This window comes from Cupressus sempervirens, chromosome 3 (genome assembly GCF_028749045.1).
Source record: "Cupressus sempervirens isolate cs-2001-9-10 chromosome 3, ASM2874904v1, whole genome shotgun sequence".
Taxonomy (NCBI): domain Eukaryota; kingdom Viridiplantae; phylum Streptophyta; class Pinopsida; order Cupressales; family Cupressaceae; genus Cupressus; species Cupressus sempervirens.
In genome coordinates, this window is record NC_143120.1 from 1125481831 (window position 1) to 1125498649 (window position 16819).

The following is a 16819-nucleotide window of genomic DNA, read 5'->3' on the forward strand; positions in this document are numbered from 1 at the left end:
ATTGGTTGAGAAATATCAACCTCTGTGTTGAGTGCCTCTACAAGAATGTTCTTTGCATCTTCAAGCACTTGAAATTCTTTGTTTCTTTCCTCTCTAAGCCTCTGTTTCTTAGCTTTCTTTTGTAGTAGCTCTCCTACTATATGCATTTGATCAAGATTTAGATTGGATATATCCCAATTTGGGATAACTATATCCTCATCAAGATCAATGTCTTCTTCCTTATCTTTGCCTTTATTGGAAAATTTTGTACTCAGTTGAGGCTTACTCTCAACTTTCTTAGTACTTATTATTTGCATGCTTTAAATAGAAATAATGGTAGAAATAGTAGGACTGGCAATAATAGTAGATATTGAGTTTATTGAGGAAATATCTTGTTGCCAAGTGACCAAAATTGATGGTGGATGAGGTATTGACTACTTGGTAGATGAAGTGTTGGTCACTTCTATCAATGAAATACTAAGTTGAACAAGTGCAAAGATTGGTTGAGTGCATGGATTTTTAGTGTTCGACACAACCAATTGGGTAGTAGCTTTCTCTGAGCTTGATGTTTTTAATGCTTTGCTCGAAGAGTGAGGAAGTGAGGCTATTACTACTACTGCAATCTTCTCAAGGTCGGCATCCTCAATGCTCTAAATCTCAGGATGATTTTGCTGCAGTGGCAGAGAAGAGAAACACTATAGGAGGCAACATTGTTGAAAATGTAATAAGAAATTTAATGTTATGTTTTAAATGTTTTTAGTTTTTGAAGTTTGTAATAATTTCCTACAATGTGGTGGCATAAATGGAGGAGTAAAATGATAAACTCTCCAATTATAGCCACTTAGGACCATGTGTGTTTTTTTTAGTGGAGTTAGTTTTCTTTACATTGTAGTTTGAGTGTGCAATGATTTAAGAATCCAATCATATCCTAAAAAATGACAGATAGTTGGCAGCAAGAATATTCATAATTTTTGAAACAGTCTCTTATTCTTGGATAGGGATGTTTCATATTCCTTATATAGGGAGTCAATTTTTAGAGAGGAAGAGAGGGAAGAATGTGATAAGTAGATTGTTAAATTTCGAATTCCATTCAGAAGGGAAAAAAACAAGTTTTAGTTTTGGGTCGAATTCGGTATGTTTGCAGAAAAATGTACTCTGATGCGTGGTCAATATATCAAGTTTGAACTGTTGGATTTCTCTCAAATTTTTATAGGTTGTTTGAAACCTAATTACACCAAATATAAACGGTTGGCTTGAGAAAATATTGTCTGGTTCAAAAGTTATTCATGTCTGAGTGCGGGTCTATCCAGAAGACAACAAGAATGTATTTTCTGGGCAATTTGTTTTAAGAGTTTTGTTTAATGGATTTAGTGGATGGAAAAGTATATGGAATGGATTTAGGGAGTATATTTGATGAGAGTAATATCCCTAAATGTTCAAGGGTTACACAAAATTCAGTTTTCAATGTGTAATACTCTTGGTTATTCAAATTAAAATGCTTTACTTGCTACAGGAAGATGAGTTTATGATAGTCCATATATGTAGATTTGAATTTACTCTGAAGTTTATAATTTTGTGATGTAGAGAAGAATATCTACTATTGAGTCCCTTGATTGTTTAATTCCTTAAGGAGAGTTCCAGTGTTGATCGCTCTGCATCAGATTTTCCTCGATAGCTTCCTATTCCTATTCCTCATCATCTTTATTGTCATAGTTTGTTACTTCTTCATCATCAATTTCCTCTTGTTATTTTCTTCATCATCTTCCTTATTACTAACATTGACAACAAAATTACTCTATTTATGATAATTTTAGATGTTTTTCCATGTGTTGGTGGCATTCCTTACCACATGTTCAATGTCATTGATCAATATCAAGCAAAGTGTTAAACTTCAAAGTAAGTTTCTCTTCATTCTTCTTGATAGATTCTTTGACTTCTTTGTCACTCAAGGTTGGCATGAGTTGCCTTAGGGTCTTCTCATATATGTCCTTAGTAGTTTTATTTGCACACTCCCATCTTGGCTTAATTTTCTCCATTCATTCATTGGGAATCTGTTGTACAACTTGGTCTGGAGAGTATTTCCATTTCCCTAACTTTGCTATGACCATGTCTTCAACTTGTTGCTTCTCCTTTACATTTCTTATTTTATACTTTAATGATCTAAAAAAATTTATGTAAACTTTATAATCAATTTCTTTCAATCTTTCTTGAAAGGTGGGTGGAGGCTTTTTGAAAATCACATCCTCTGCTTCTTCACCCAACTTCAGTTTCTTTCAGGATGTTCTTCTTGTAAAAATTGCAGTGGATGTCTTTGTAGGTTTGGTTAGTATAACCTTACCTTTCTTATTTACTATCTCCTCTTCTTCTAACTTTTCTTCATCTTCTGCATCATCATCTTCTATGTCATCTCCTTTACCTTCCGTCAACAATAGAGTAGAGTTGGTTTGTTTCAATTTTTCTATTCTTTTCTTTCCTTTGTTGATTGCCTGAGGGAGTTTTATCTCTAGTTAAATTATAGCCTTAGCTTCTTCATATGCTCCAAAATCTATAGCCTTCAGATCAATAGGTTCATTTAATAATGCTTCAATGATGTCCTTGGTTTTATCTATATTAACCTCATAAATTAGAGGTTCGACCCATAAAATTCTTGCTCTGACTACTTGTAATACACTTTATCACAATCAACCATAAAAAAAATATCATCATTGTAGTCTTGTACAAGTTTCTTTAGTATCCAGAACCTATTGTTCATCTTCTTTTTGAATGCATCAAAATAGTTGTCCATGATACTAACATAATTTTCTCCCATTTCTACTATATACTCATTGATTTGATAAAGAACAGGTACATCTTTTCTCCATACAACTATACCTCTTGATGGGAAAAAATCTTGTACAAAGAAAAATAAATAGGTTAAAAGTGAACCAAACTTACAAGGGTTATTCTTTGAAGTGTTGATGCTTTCCATATTTTTGTTGAACTAGTTCAACATCAACTTGGTAAGGTCAAAGGACATATTGTTCTTGATGACATTGAAAGCGAGATCCACTGCTTCACATGATACATTGTTGAGATGATTGGAGTTGTATATCTTATGTGCAATTATATGAATACTGAATTTTATATCCATATTGCTAACACAATTGATCTTCATAATCCTTCCATCCCATTTGGAAAGGGTTTTTTTCTCCAGTTCCACCCAAATGAGGGTTTTAGTTGTTTTAGCCTTTACCAATATTGGAAGCCCTATGATCCAATGGATCATTTTCTTTGTTATCAAAATAGGTTGCTCCAACCATAACTGCATGTTATGCACATGGCTGAGGATAAAGCTTATCTACTTTATCTAAAAAATTTGGGGCATGTGTGGAATGTGGGTTAAACCCTTCGCTTCTAGATGTTGATGCTCTAGTTTTAATGCACCATTCACATGCAATTTCTCCAAAGATTCATCCATATATAGGGTTCCTATGTCTTGGATAGAACATCAAAAATGTGAACAAAGATCATTTATTAGAAGTACCTTTGGTGGAATATGATATTGTGCTCCAGTGGGATCAAGTGTTTTTGCAATAGCTAGACTAAGCTTAAAATTAGGTGCCTTCCATTCAACACCTCAAACCAACATTTCTGACCCTTTCTTTGTCTTTTTGTTAGAGGATGCCATCGCTTAGTAGGGTTTGAAAAAGCACGAAAACTTTAATAATAATTTTCATAGATCACTCAGATGTACTAAAATTTCTCTGCACAAATAGCTCTTGAAAATTCACGATGAAAAATGAATTTCATTTTTCCCTTTTTTATCAAATTATGCCTTTCAATCGCCATAAATGTTTGGTACAATAGATTGCTCGATGATAGAATTTCTTCCACTCAGCTTGCATTAATATTTTAGTAGAGTCATCCATGATTCGATGTCCACACAATAATTTAGTTACTACCGACCTTACTCGGCAAGGTCTTGCATCCTGACCTTGCTCAATAATGTCCAAAATTTCCTTGGATGTTTGGTGATCCTTTTACATCTTGATTGCTGATATGGATCTTTCCTTTTTTACTGATTGGACTAATGTAAGACGTCTACTTCAGAATCCTAGTTCTGGTTCTCCTTGTGGGAGATCAAGTAGAGATGCTTGTGTCACCCATTTCTTGAGTGACATGAGCTTCATTGCTCAGACTTGCATTCTTAGAAGATTTCAGAATCCATTGCTCTCTCATTTTCTTTCTGATGTTGTCAACCTTGGATTTCTTTTCATCTTCAATTCTTCCAATTTTCATATAGTTCTTGGCAACATGACCAAGTTCTATATAAATAAAACATCTCCTACAAGATGTGTTGTAGTCCTAACTGTATATGAGCAATGTTAGTGTGCTAATAGAAACCAAATTTAAATAAAGCTTCTACAAACTAAACAAAATTCATAAACTTCAAGATAGACTAAGATGAGCTCTCAATTGAGAATATGAGCCATTAATGGACTCTCTCAATAAGAAGCTCTCTTGTTGAGTAGCTTTATCTAAATGGATAGGATGTATGCTCAATATGCTTCCAAAGGCTTCAATGGATGATTGTGGATTTTTGGTGTGGATAGATGGCTTTAGTATGGATTTGGCTCTCAAAATAGTATTATAACTTTACTTCATGAATTGTGTTAAAATGGCTTGGGAGAGGATTCCTTAAATAGGCAAAGGGCTTGAGGGATCAAGGGCTAAGATGCAAGGATGGGAAAAAGCTCATGGAGGACTTAGATTGCATGAGAGGAGAGCACATGGATTGTGCTTCCTTACAACCAATCAGGGAGTGACACATGTCACAGGGTGAGAGGATGGAAGAAAGGGCAAGGATGAGTCAACAAAGGAGGCTCAAGAGATAAAATCTTCATAAAGAACCTTCATAAGTGCTTTGTAAGAACATTTATGACTTTGTTGGCTTTATAAAGTTTTGTGGTTGAAGATATTTGTGAGAGATACCATGAAATTCGAATTTCAGGGTTTAGGGGGGTTTTAAGCTTGCTTAGGGTTTTAAAAATGATTAGAGGAAGGGTTAGAGATGGCTTAGGACTAGGCAAGTGGATGGCAAGTGGATTGCAATTAATGAGGGTGGGTGAAGGAGGAGATATTTGTTAACTTTGGCTTGAGTTAGCAAGTCTTAACCCATGTTTAGGGAATGTGACAAGGTTAGGAGGGGATTAGGATTAGGGTTAAATACATCTTCTAGAAGAGTCTAGGCTTTGGATGAGGATGAAGACTTTCTAGAAGAGTCTAGAACTTCCTAGGATAAGATTTTATGAAATAAATAAAGTTTTATTTATTTCAAGGGTTTGGGTTGAGGAGATATTTATTAAAATATTTTTAATAAATATGAGGGTTAATAATTAATCTTGATTAAATATTTTGAGTTGGGATTAGGGGTAGGAAATGATGGGATTAGCCTTTAATCAAAATTAAAGAAGGATTAGAAGATTTTGGAAGAGGTTAGTGGTCTTAAGGAAATTGGCCAAGTTTTGGGCAAAAAATATTTTTTAATTTATTTTAGGATTTTTGGTCAATTTATTAATTAAATAATTAATAAATAAGGAAATAATGTTTAAATAAGATTTAAACATTTTTGGGAGGGATTCCTTAATTAAATATTTTTAATTAAGATAAAAGGATTTAATGACATAAAATTAATTAATTAAATAATTAATTAATAAATGATGATGTCATCAGGAATTTTTTTCAGAAAATAAAAATATTATTTTCTAAAGGATTTTTTAGGTGTCTACACTTACCAAATATAACTTTTACAATGTGTTTTGCTGGATTCAATATCTTAGTTTTTCATTTAGAAGATTTGTGCCCATGCTTCTTGCATTTGTGACATTTGCCTTCAAATTTAAGTTTCTCTTTGCATTCATTAGCTTTATGACCATGTTGATTACAATTTTAGCATTTTCCATTGAATTTAGCTTTGCCATTGCTCCAACATTGGTTTGATGTATGACCTAGCTTACCACAGTGATTACAAGTAGGTCTTTAATTATTTTGAGCTCCTTGCTTAGATGATTCACCTTCTTCTGTGTATCCAATTCCTACTTTTCCCTTTTGTCTGTATTGGATTTGCTCATTCAATTGATTCATGTCGACTTGAAATTTCATCATCCTTTCATTGGCTTTCTTTCTAGTGTTTAGATCATTATGCAATCTTTCATTCTTTGATCTTAGATTCATGATCTCTTCATTTGCATTAGTAAGATGTTCAATGAAGTCTTCCTATTGAAGGGATAGATGCTAAATTTCATTGTTCTTTCCTTCCATCTCTTCCTTTATCTTGTTTTTCTCTTCCATGACTTCACACAATCTTACTAACTGAATTTCTTGTTCTCTTTTCAGTTTTCTAACTTCTTCTTGAAGGTTACCATTATTTTCTAATAGTTCTCTGATTGCTTCATCGGCTTCGTTTGAATTACATTCTACATGGATGCCTTCATTTCTCTCTTCAATGTAGAGTTTTTCATTCATCTATATTGCAAGATCTTTTCTTCTTTTCAAGGATTGATAGAGTTGCTCCTTTTCTTTCTTGAGTTTCCCAATAGCCAATCCCAAATCTAGCTTTTCATTATCAATAACCTTATCAAGTCCGAATACCTCCATTGCTTCTAATCTTTGCTCAAGCTATCAAAATTCTTCTCTGAGAACCACAAAGCTTTGATACCAATTTTTGGAGATATATGATAGGCTAAGATACTAAGAAGGGAGTGGTGAATCGGTAACCAATAAAACTTTATCTTATTTACTAGTTAATCCTTCATGTGTATTCTGATCTAATTGCATGCATGAAAAACTAAAAGCATTAAAGCATTCATAACACTTTGACTGATGCAAGAGCATCCAGAGGTATAAGGGAAATCTTGTGTCACCCAAAAAAAATGTACTTAGACTTAGTTTATGTTTCATGTGTTTTCATTTTTGGATACCCATTTGGGTCAAATAAAGGTTCCAACTCTCACAGTTCCACTATCAGTGTTTGTGTAAATCTCAAAAAAATAGGAGTATGTAATTGAGCCATCATTTTGGTGAACTAGGAGGTGTAAATTGTCTAGATGAATGTAATTATAATTTAGAGCATTCCAGAAAAAGAATCAGGTCAAAAGGCCCAATGGTTTGAAAGTTATTGCAATTTTTTGAGTTTTGGAGACCTCCTAAGAATACTTCAAAGTCAGGTTAAGGGCATTAAATGACCTCAAAAAAGACCAAAAAATGGGAGACGAGCAGAGCTTGTCCATGGGGCTATAGAGAGCTTTCAGAGCTTTCTAGAAATGTAAATAGTTCGTCAATCGGAGCTACGGTTCAAAAGTTATGCCTCCTGGAAGTTCGATTACTGTTTCTGGATTCTTCTAGATTTGCGTCGACTTCTAACGCAGCTTTTGGAACCTTCTATTTGGTCAGTGGATGCCTACTAGCACTTTCTAGAATGTACTCCTGGTCCTTAACCCTCCGAGGTCTATTTAAGGAGATTTCTGGCATTGTAAAAGGCAGTTCAGAGTGGAGATTGAGAAGAGGTACTGAAAGGAGAAATTATCTCCAGATTTATGCTATTGTAAGCCCTTAGGGCATGTTTTGAAGTTTATTTTCTCTGTCTTGTTTGTACTAGCTTATTTTCTCAGTTAATATAATTTCCCCTTTTCTGTTGTGTCCATTCTGGTTGTGGGTTGAGTCCCCATCAAGTGGTATCAGAGTTGGTTTTCCTGAGTGTGTAGACAGAGCGCTGACTGTGAGGTAGTTTGCACCAAGACTGTGTGGTTATGGGTTTGAGTTAAGAAGATGCCTCCATGAAGAGAGTGTGGTAGAAGGGCCAGAGCTATTAATTCTGGGGAGGTTAGAGCCCTCCAAAGGCAGGTACAAGCATTGCAGGAGGAGCTCCATAGAGGAACAACTATGGCCGCAGGTGATGAAAGTGAGGATGATAATGAAGAAGATGAAATGGGACTAGAAGGGGAATTTGACGAGGAAGTTTTGAATCATGCAGAGGAAAGGATTTTTAGGGCCATTACTAAGTTTGGGAAAAGACCTACAATTGAAGTGGGCATATTTTCAGGAAATCTAAAACCAGATGAGTTGATCGATTGGATCAATGAATTGGAAGAATACTTTGAGTATGAGGATATCAGGGACCCAGATAGGGTTAAGTTTGCAAAGACCAAACTGAAAGGCAATGCCAAAATCTGGTGGTAAGAGGTCCAATTAGAAAGAAACAAAAGAGGAAAGGAGAAGATCACAAGGTGGGATCGCATGGTGGACAAATTGAAGAAGCAGTTCATTCTTGTGGACTACAAGCTTGATTTGTTTAAGAAGATGCATGGGTTAAAGCAAGCAAGAAGATCAGTCCAAGAACATACAGAGGAGTTTTACCGACTCTTGATTAGAGCAGGGCATGCAGAAGAAAATAAGGAGAAGGTTGCTCGTTATATCAGTGGGTTGCAACCTAGCATCCAAGAGGAATTAAGTCTAGTAAGAATGACCAACGTTGAAGAGGCATACCAGTTTGCCCTATGAGTTGAAGAGAAGCTGAATAAAAGGTTTGAAGGAAGACAAAGAGGGCATGGTCAAGGAGGGAGGGGAAGCAGTAGGTCATCTGGAGGTTGCAATGAAACCCAAAAGAAAAATGAAGATGAGGGTACTAGTAGGAACCAGAGGAATGAGGGTTTCAACCACTCCCGTGATCAAGACTTTAGCAATCAGAGAGGAAGAGGTAGAGGATGTGGACAAGGAAGAGGAGGCTTCTGTGGTACCTGTTTCCATTGCAATGAAGAAGGTTATCATGCCTTTGAATGCCCTCAATGACAAGGAAGGATAGATAGGAGAGCTGAGGGACAAGCTACGGTTGCTCATGTGGATGAGGATGCACAATCATCACATTCAGAGGATGCAAAAAGAGGAGAGACCTTGATAAATGAAAGAGTCCTACTAAGTGGCAAGATTGAACTAGGACAATAGAGGATTTTTTTTCGTACCAAATGCAAGTGTGAGGATAAATGTTGTGACATGATCATTGATGGTAGTAACACTGATAACTTGGTATCAGAAGAGATGGTCTCTAAGCTGAAGCTCAAGAGGGAGAAACATCCCCAGCCCTATCGGATTACTTGGGTAAAAGATGATCATAAGGTCCTGGTATGTGAACAATGCTTAGTGAAATTCAAAATTGGGAGTTACCATGATGAAGTTCTCTGTGATGTTATTCTGATGGATGTTTGCCATCTATTGTTGGGTAGACCATGGCAGCTTGATAGACATGCAGTACATGATGGACATGCAAACACATACTCTCTAACAAAGGATGGAGTTTGCCATAAATTGAAGCCCATGAAAAGGGAAGGCGAAAAGGTATGTAGCAATGCTAGGATTTGTCTTGTTGATGGAAGAAAGTTTTTAGATGGCATGAAACATCAACGTATGTGCTATGCTTTGATTCCTAGGAAAGATAAAGAAGGTAGTAGTGAAATACCACTTGAAGTTTTAGATTTACTAGGTGAGTTTGGAGATATTATCTCTGATAATGTTCCAGATGGATTGCCACCAGTAAGGCAAATCAGTCATCAGATAGATTTAATCCCAGGAGCTAGTTTGCCTAACAAGGCTACTCACAGGATGACTCCTACTAAAACAAAGGAGCTAAACAGACAGGTTCAGGAGTTGTTGAGGAAGGGCTTGATTTGGGAGAGCCTAAGTCCATGTGCAGTACCTACAATACTCGCACCAAAGAAGGATGGAGAGTGGAGGATGTGTACAGATTCTCAAGCTATAAATAGGATAACCATCAAGTACCGGTTTCCTTTGCCAAGGATGGATGATCTTATGGACTGCTTGAGTGGAGCTTAGTACTTCACAAAGATAGATCTGAAGAGTGGTTATCACCAGATAGAGATTCAAGAAGGAGATGAGTGGAAAATAGCCTTCAAGACCAAGGAGGGTCTTTATGAGTGGTTAGTCATGCCCTTTGGATTGACGAACGCCCCAAGCACCTTCATGCGGCTCATGAATGAGGTACTTAAGAAGTTCTTGGGAAAATTTGTTATTGTTTATTTGGATGATATTTTAATTTTCAGCAAGACTTTGGAAGAACATTTATTTCATATTCATAGTGTCCTTGAAAGGCTAAGGGAAGAGAAACTATTAATTAATCTGAAGAAGTGTATCTTTGCAAAAAGGGAGTTAGTCTATTTGGGGTTTGTTATATCACCTGAAGGTCTCAAAATGGATCCAGAGAAGGTAAAAGCCATCTTAGAATGGCCTACTCCAAGGTCTTCTACTGAGGTAAGATCATTTCATGGTTTGGTTAGTTTTTACAGGAAGTTTATTAAGAATTTCAGTGGCATATGTGCACCCCTAACTGACACAATAAGAGGGGATAGAAAAGGGTTCAAATGGACTGCAACAACTATGAGAAGTTTTGAATTGTTGAAGAAGAAGGTGACAGAACAGCCTGTGTTGGCACTTCCAAATTTTAGAAAAGTGTTCCAAAGTGGATTATGATGCTAGTGGCAGTGCTATTGGGGCTGTATTAAGCCAAGAAGGTAAGCCTATTGCATATTTTAGTGAAAAATTGAATGATGCAAAGAAGAAGTATTCTTTTTATGATCAAGAGTTCTATGCAATAGTTCAAGCCTTAAAGAAATGGAGGCATTATTTATTGCCAAAGGAATTTGTTTTATATAATGATCATCAAGCATTACAGTACCTAAATAGCCAAGGTAAATTGAATCAGAGGCATATGAAGTGGGTAGAGTTCTTGCAGAGCTATACATTTGTGTTGAAGCATAGAAGTAGAAAATCTAACAGGGTTGCAGATGTACTAAGTAGGAGACAGTTGTTGCTTACAGTAATGCAGGTTGAAGTAGTTGGGTTTGATGAACTCAAGAATTTGTACCCTGAGGATCTTGATTTTTCTGAAGCATGGAAAGCTTGTAAAGAGCTTGTTGTTGTAGATAGAACCAAGTGGTTAGACTATTTGATTCAGGATGGCATGTTGTTCAAGGGTAGTCAGTTGTGCATTCCAAGGAGTTCCATGAGAGAAAATTTGATTAAGGAGAAACACAGTGGAGGGATGGCATGAAATTTTGGTCGAGATAAGACCATTGCCATTCTTAGAGAACATTATTTTTGGCCTTAAATTTCACAAGATGTGAAGAAGTTTGTATAGAGTTGCCAAATTTGTCAAGTTGCCAAGGGATTTAGTCACAATACTGGCCTATATCAGCCATTGCCTATTCCATCAAAGCCATGGGAGGACATAAGTATGGATTTTGTTCTTGGATTTCCGAGGACACAGATTTCATTCCATGCCACAAAACTCATGATGCTATCCATATTGCAGACTTGTTCTTCAGAGAGGTGGTGAGACTACATGGTCTCCCAAGGAGTATAGTTTCTAATAGAGATACTAAATTTGTGGGGTATTTCTGGAGGACATTGTGGAAGAAGTTGAGAACATACCTAAAATTCAGTTCCATGCATCACCTGTAGACTAACAGCCAAATAGAAGTGGTAAACAGAAGTCTGGGCAATTTGATTCTACCACAGGCAGAGTTTCCTTATAATAAATCTGTAAATAGGAGTATTGGAAAATCACCATTCCAAATTGTATATGGGAATAGCCCAAGGGCTGCACTAGAATTGAGGAAGATAGAGCAAGGGGAGAGGACAAGTGCTGAAGCAGAAGAATTTGCTGAACATATCATGCATCTACATGAGGAGGTTCAGGCACACATTACCAAGATGAATCAAGAGTATAAAGCTAGGGCTGATCAAAGGAGAAGACATAAGGAATTCCAAGTAGGAGATTTAGTCATGGTGCACTTACGAAGAGAAAGATTTCCAGCTTGTACTTACAACAAGCTGAAAATGAAGAAATTTGGCCCCTGCAAAATTCTGAAGAAACATGACTCAGGAAATGCATATAAGGTGAAGCTGCCAGATGGTATTCACATTTCTCCTATTTTCAACATTGTAGACTTAACAGAGTATCAAGATGATGGTGTAGATGAAAAGCCAGTGTTAGAGCCATGTCCAATTCCTGCTTCTAAGAAGGAGGAGATAGAAGACATTCTAGATCATTGTGTGGGTAGGAGTACCAGAAATAGGCAGTATAAAGAAAATTTGGTGAAGTGGAAAGGACGGCCAATCGAGGACTCAACTTGGATTTCAGTAGCTGAGGTTTCCCATTTGGGATTTACTCTACCATTCATAAAGTGACAGGGTCACTTTTCAATCTACCCTGGGTGTCTGATGCAGGAACATCCAGAGGTATAAGGGCAATCCTGTGTCACCCAAAAAAAATGTACTTAGACTTAGTTTATGTTTCATGTGTTTTCATTTTTGGATACCCATTTGGGTCAAATAAAGGTTCCAACTCTCACAGTTCCACTATCAGTGTTCGTGTAAATCTTGAAAAATAGGAGTATGTAATTGAGCCATCATTTTGGTGAACTAGGAGGTGTAAATTGGCTAGATGAATGTAATTGTAATTTAGAGCATTCCAAAAAAAGAATCAGGTCAAAAGGCCCCACAGTTTGAAAGTTATTGCAATTTTTTGGGTTTTGGAGACCTCCTAAGAATACTTCAAAGTCAAGTTAGGGGCATTAAATGACCTTGAAAAGGGCTGAAAAATGGGGGATGAGCAAAGCTGGTCCATAGGGCTATAGAGCGCTTCGAGAGATTTCTAGAAATGTAAACGGTTTGTCAATCAGAGCTAAGGTTCAAAAGTTATGCCTCCTGGAAGTTTGGTTACCGTTTTTGGATTCTTCTAGATTTGTGTCAACTTCTAACGTAGCTTCTAGAACCTTCTATTTGGTCAGCGGATGCTTACTAGCACTTTCTAGAATGTACTCCTGGTCCTTAACCCTCCGAGGTCTATTTAAGGAGATTTATGGCATTGTAAAAGGCAGTTCGGAGTGGAGATTGAGAGGAGGTACTGAAAGGAGAAATTATCTTTAGATTTATGCTATTGTAAGCCCTTAGGGCATGTTTTGAAGTTTATTTTCTCTGTCCTATTTGTACTAGCTTATTTTCTCAATTAATATAATTTCTCCTTTTCTGTTGTGTCCATTCTGGTTGTGGGTTGAGTCCCCATCATTGACACACAATATGGTGACCAAGAAACCTTCCAAATAGAAAGTAAAACAAGGGTGGGGATGATACCCACAAGGTTTAGTACTAAAGTATAAAGTTGGCTTGTTAAGGCTTATAATGATCACTTCTGATGATCTACCATATTAGAAGCAATAAGGACTGCTAGGTCCACCTTGCAAAAGGATTTACAAGCATACAATGAAGTATGAGACTATTAAGTCTACCTTGTGAAAGGATTTAATTGATCCACATGTTAGGATGAAACAGTGGTTGATCTCTGATCTACAATTTGGTTTGTTGAATGAGATACCTTGAGTTTAATGATCACCTTGATGTGATAGATAAGTCTTTGCTACTCCTTATAGTGTTGTAGCCTTTTTTTACTTCATGCTTCTTCTCTTTTCTACTTGTTAAATACATATTAGGATGTGATAAATAAATTACATATATACCAATCCAATTTACAATTCATCAAAGTTGGCTACAATATAAGTTTATACAAAATACACAAAGTTAGCCCAAATTCTGGTACTCAAGTTCTAAAGACTAACTCGGTGAGGTTCTAATAGTCAACATCAATTGTCGACACTCAACATTATCATGCACTCGATAGACATAGAAGCTTGGTCCATACTAATCACTTCCAAGTAGTCTAAACTCAATCTGCACTGGTGACTTGGTGAACACTACAAACCTCAACATATAAATTGAATCACTTGATTCACACTGCATAGCTTGATCAATGCTATTAGTATGAGCTCAGTATAAATTGAATCAGTTGGTTGACACTATATGGCTCGATCAACACTGGATTCACATCACTAAAAATGCGAACTCAGTAACCACTGTATAACTCAGTTTGCACTAAGAAACTCGATTAAGAAGCTTGGTTTACACTGATAATCACAAACGTGGAAGAAACTGCTCGATGCAAATTGAATATTGTTCCTGATACTCGGTAGCAACTGTAGAACTTGGTAGAGCCTGAATTACTTGGTTAACATTGTTAATTGTACAATAAGCTCGGTAGCTGTTAGTTGTCTGATTAAGTTTGTGTGTCACTAATAATCAAACTTGATTTATATGTCAATAGTTAAGTGCATTAAAACCATTTAACACAATGCCTACTTGAACATGGTTAATAGTCTATGTCTTAATAAAAAAAAGGAAAAGATAAAGCACAATACTTGGAATGTTGTGTATGAGCTCAAGTCTTTTAAGGGATGGTAGGCGACATGTTTATCTTGAAGGTAGAATTGATAAAAAGTGATGGTGCTTCAATAATGACACAAAATGTCAAGGTCAAACCTCTGATCTAGATAGAGTATGGAGGATGACATAGAAGTGTTTGACAAAAAACATGCTTGTTATATATGCTTAAAGTCGGCCCATACATAGAAATATTTTTAAGCTATAATTAATTGCGAGAATCATAGGCTCATTTAAGATGGAGGTACTATTAGGAGTCTTAGAACTAGTGAAAGAAGTCCAAATGAAGCTTTATAAGCATCATCCATGCAGTTGAAGATTGGTTCATGGCAGATCACATTGCTAACAACTACTAGAATAGATATAAAAGGGTGTGCTAGAATAATAATATATTCACAAGGGAAAATCTTGAATCTTTGTGACAACTTTCATGATGCTTATCACAAGGTGCATACTTGGAATACAATCATGATTTATGTAATCTATTCCACAAAATGATCGAATATGAGGAATACGAGGCCTTCATTAATCAAAATCAACTCTCATATCACTGCCAGACATGTCGAATATGTATTGAATGTTCAACAGAATATTTGAACCAAAGAAGCATATGGAATGATGTAGATGACAAAGATTTTGAGGAGGATAGGTATTGGCAATTTATTGGGATCATTCAAATACTTTTGGATCTATATGAAGTAACCCACATCTATTGAGGAAGTATTCTATGAGAAATTTTGTGTCTAACACTCCTGATGACATTTGTCAATTAACATCTATCAATTAATTATGTATAATCATCATTGCTATATGTGGTAAAATTTAGGTGTCTAAACATTGAAATGAAATCATAAAATTATTAAAATGATTTGATATTTCATTTGTGGTGAAATAATGTGCAAAGGAATAATTATGGTTTTCAAGATTTATGATAACTAAATAATGGTCGAGTGAGTCTATTTATTGTAAATCTTTTGGAAAGAGAAGAGTTTTAGTTTTGATTCTTTTTTCTAAAAGATGTAGACTATGTGTTGCATATGAAAGGAAATGTAGAATGTATAGAGATGAGTAGTTTTTGATGGTGATCAATGCTGATAGTTTTAATTTAGATGTCTTTTTCAATTCTTTGTCAAATATTTTGAATGTTTAGCAATATAACTTGTTCAAATCAATTTAGGATGAATGAAAATCTCCATAGCTTATTTGAAGGTTGTATACTTTGAATCTTTTTCTATGGCTTATCTTTGAATCAAGATTGGATTATGGGGTCATCTTGTATTGTTGGGTTTGTATATTGGGAAAAGTTCTGGTTCACTTAGTCATTTTTTGACTTTTTTGAAAGCATAGACGAGGGGAGGGAGTGTGTGTTTTTATTATCACATATGTAGGTTCCTTTTCATTTATGTTATATTTATTTTCTCCCTATCTAAGAATAGTGAGGGTATTCTTTACTTTTAGGTTAAAAGGATTTCCTAATCTCATTCTTTGCATATCTAATTGAGGAGATATGCCCTATAAAATTCAAAGGGCGCTTAGACAATCCAATGGAAAAGTGACCCAATTTTTGGTAGTTTTTTGTGTCTTTGTTGTTGGGTGAATAAGGGTTATTTTGGAAGGTTTGTGTGAATACAATCTATTTACCAACAAGACCCAAGATCATCTTGTAGAGAAAATTGAGGCTTAGGTACTAAATAATTATTTTGTAATTGAGATAGGGTAAATCTCTTAACAAAGTGGTCGTAAGAAGAATATGTAAATCTCTTAATAGAGTCCTTAATTTATTGCAAGTGCAATATCCTTTAACAAGGTGAGACCTAATAGTCTCTTAAGCTTTTAATAGGTTAGAACCCTCACAGGGTAGATCATATCTTATGGTCAAACATTATAACCCTAGTTGGTTAATGTTATTGTTGCAACAGTGAAGATTTGTGGGTTTCATCCCCACCCCAATTTTACCTTCATCTTGGAGTGTTTTTGGGTAACCAAATCATTTTTTAATCTATTTAACTATTATGGATGTGATGTATTACATTTATGTTTCATCATTACTCTTTTATAGATAGATCAGTGAAATTATTTGGATATGAATCAAAGGAATTATTTTTATGATAAAAGTTTAAGATACTGATTCACCCCCCTCCCAATATCTTGTTTCTCATATACTTATTCTAATAGGTGTCTCTTAGAAAGAAATTTAAAAAATCCTTTAACCAGGTAGATGTTATAATAAAAATTAGTGACCCTAACAAGTTACAAACATTCCTAAAAGGATGTGCTTCCAAAAGTACCATTTGTAGCTCTTAACATGGCATCTATTACATGCATTAAAAGGGCTAGTGGCTATATTATTCCCACTATGGTTTTCACCCTCTCATCGAGGGTTTCCATGTACAAAATATCTATGCAACTTGATGAATGCTTTTGTGTGTGAGTTAATATGTTTCTACTTTACATCATTTTTCTTGTTTCAAAGTGTAAAGTAGGTTATAATAAGTATAGTTGAAAGGATAAGAAGAAG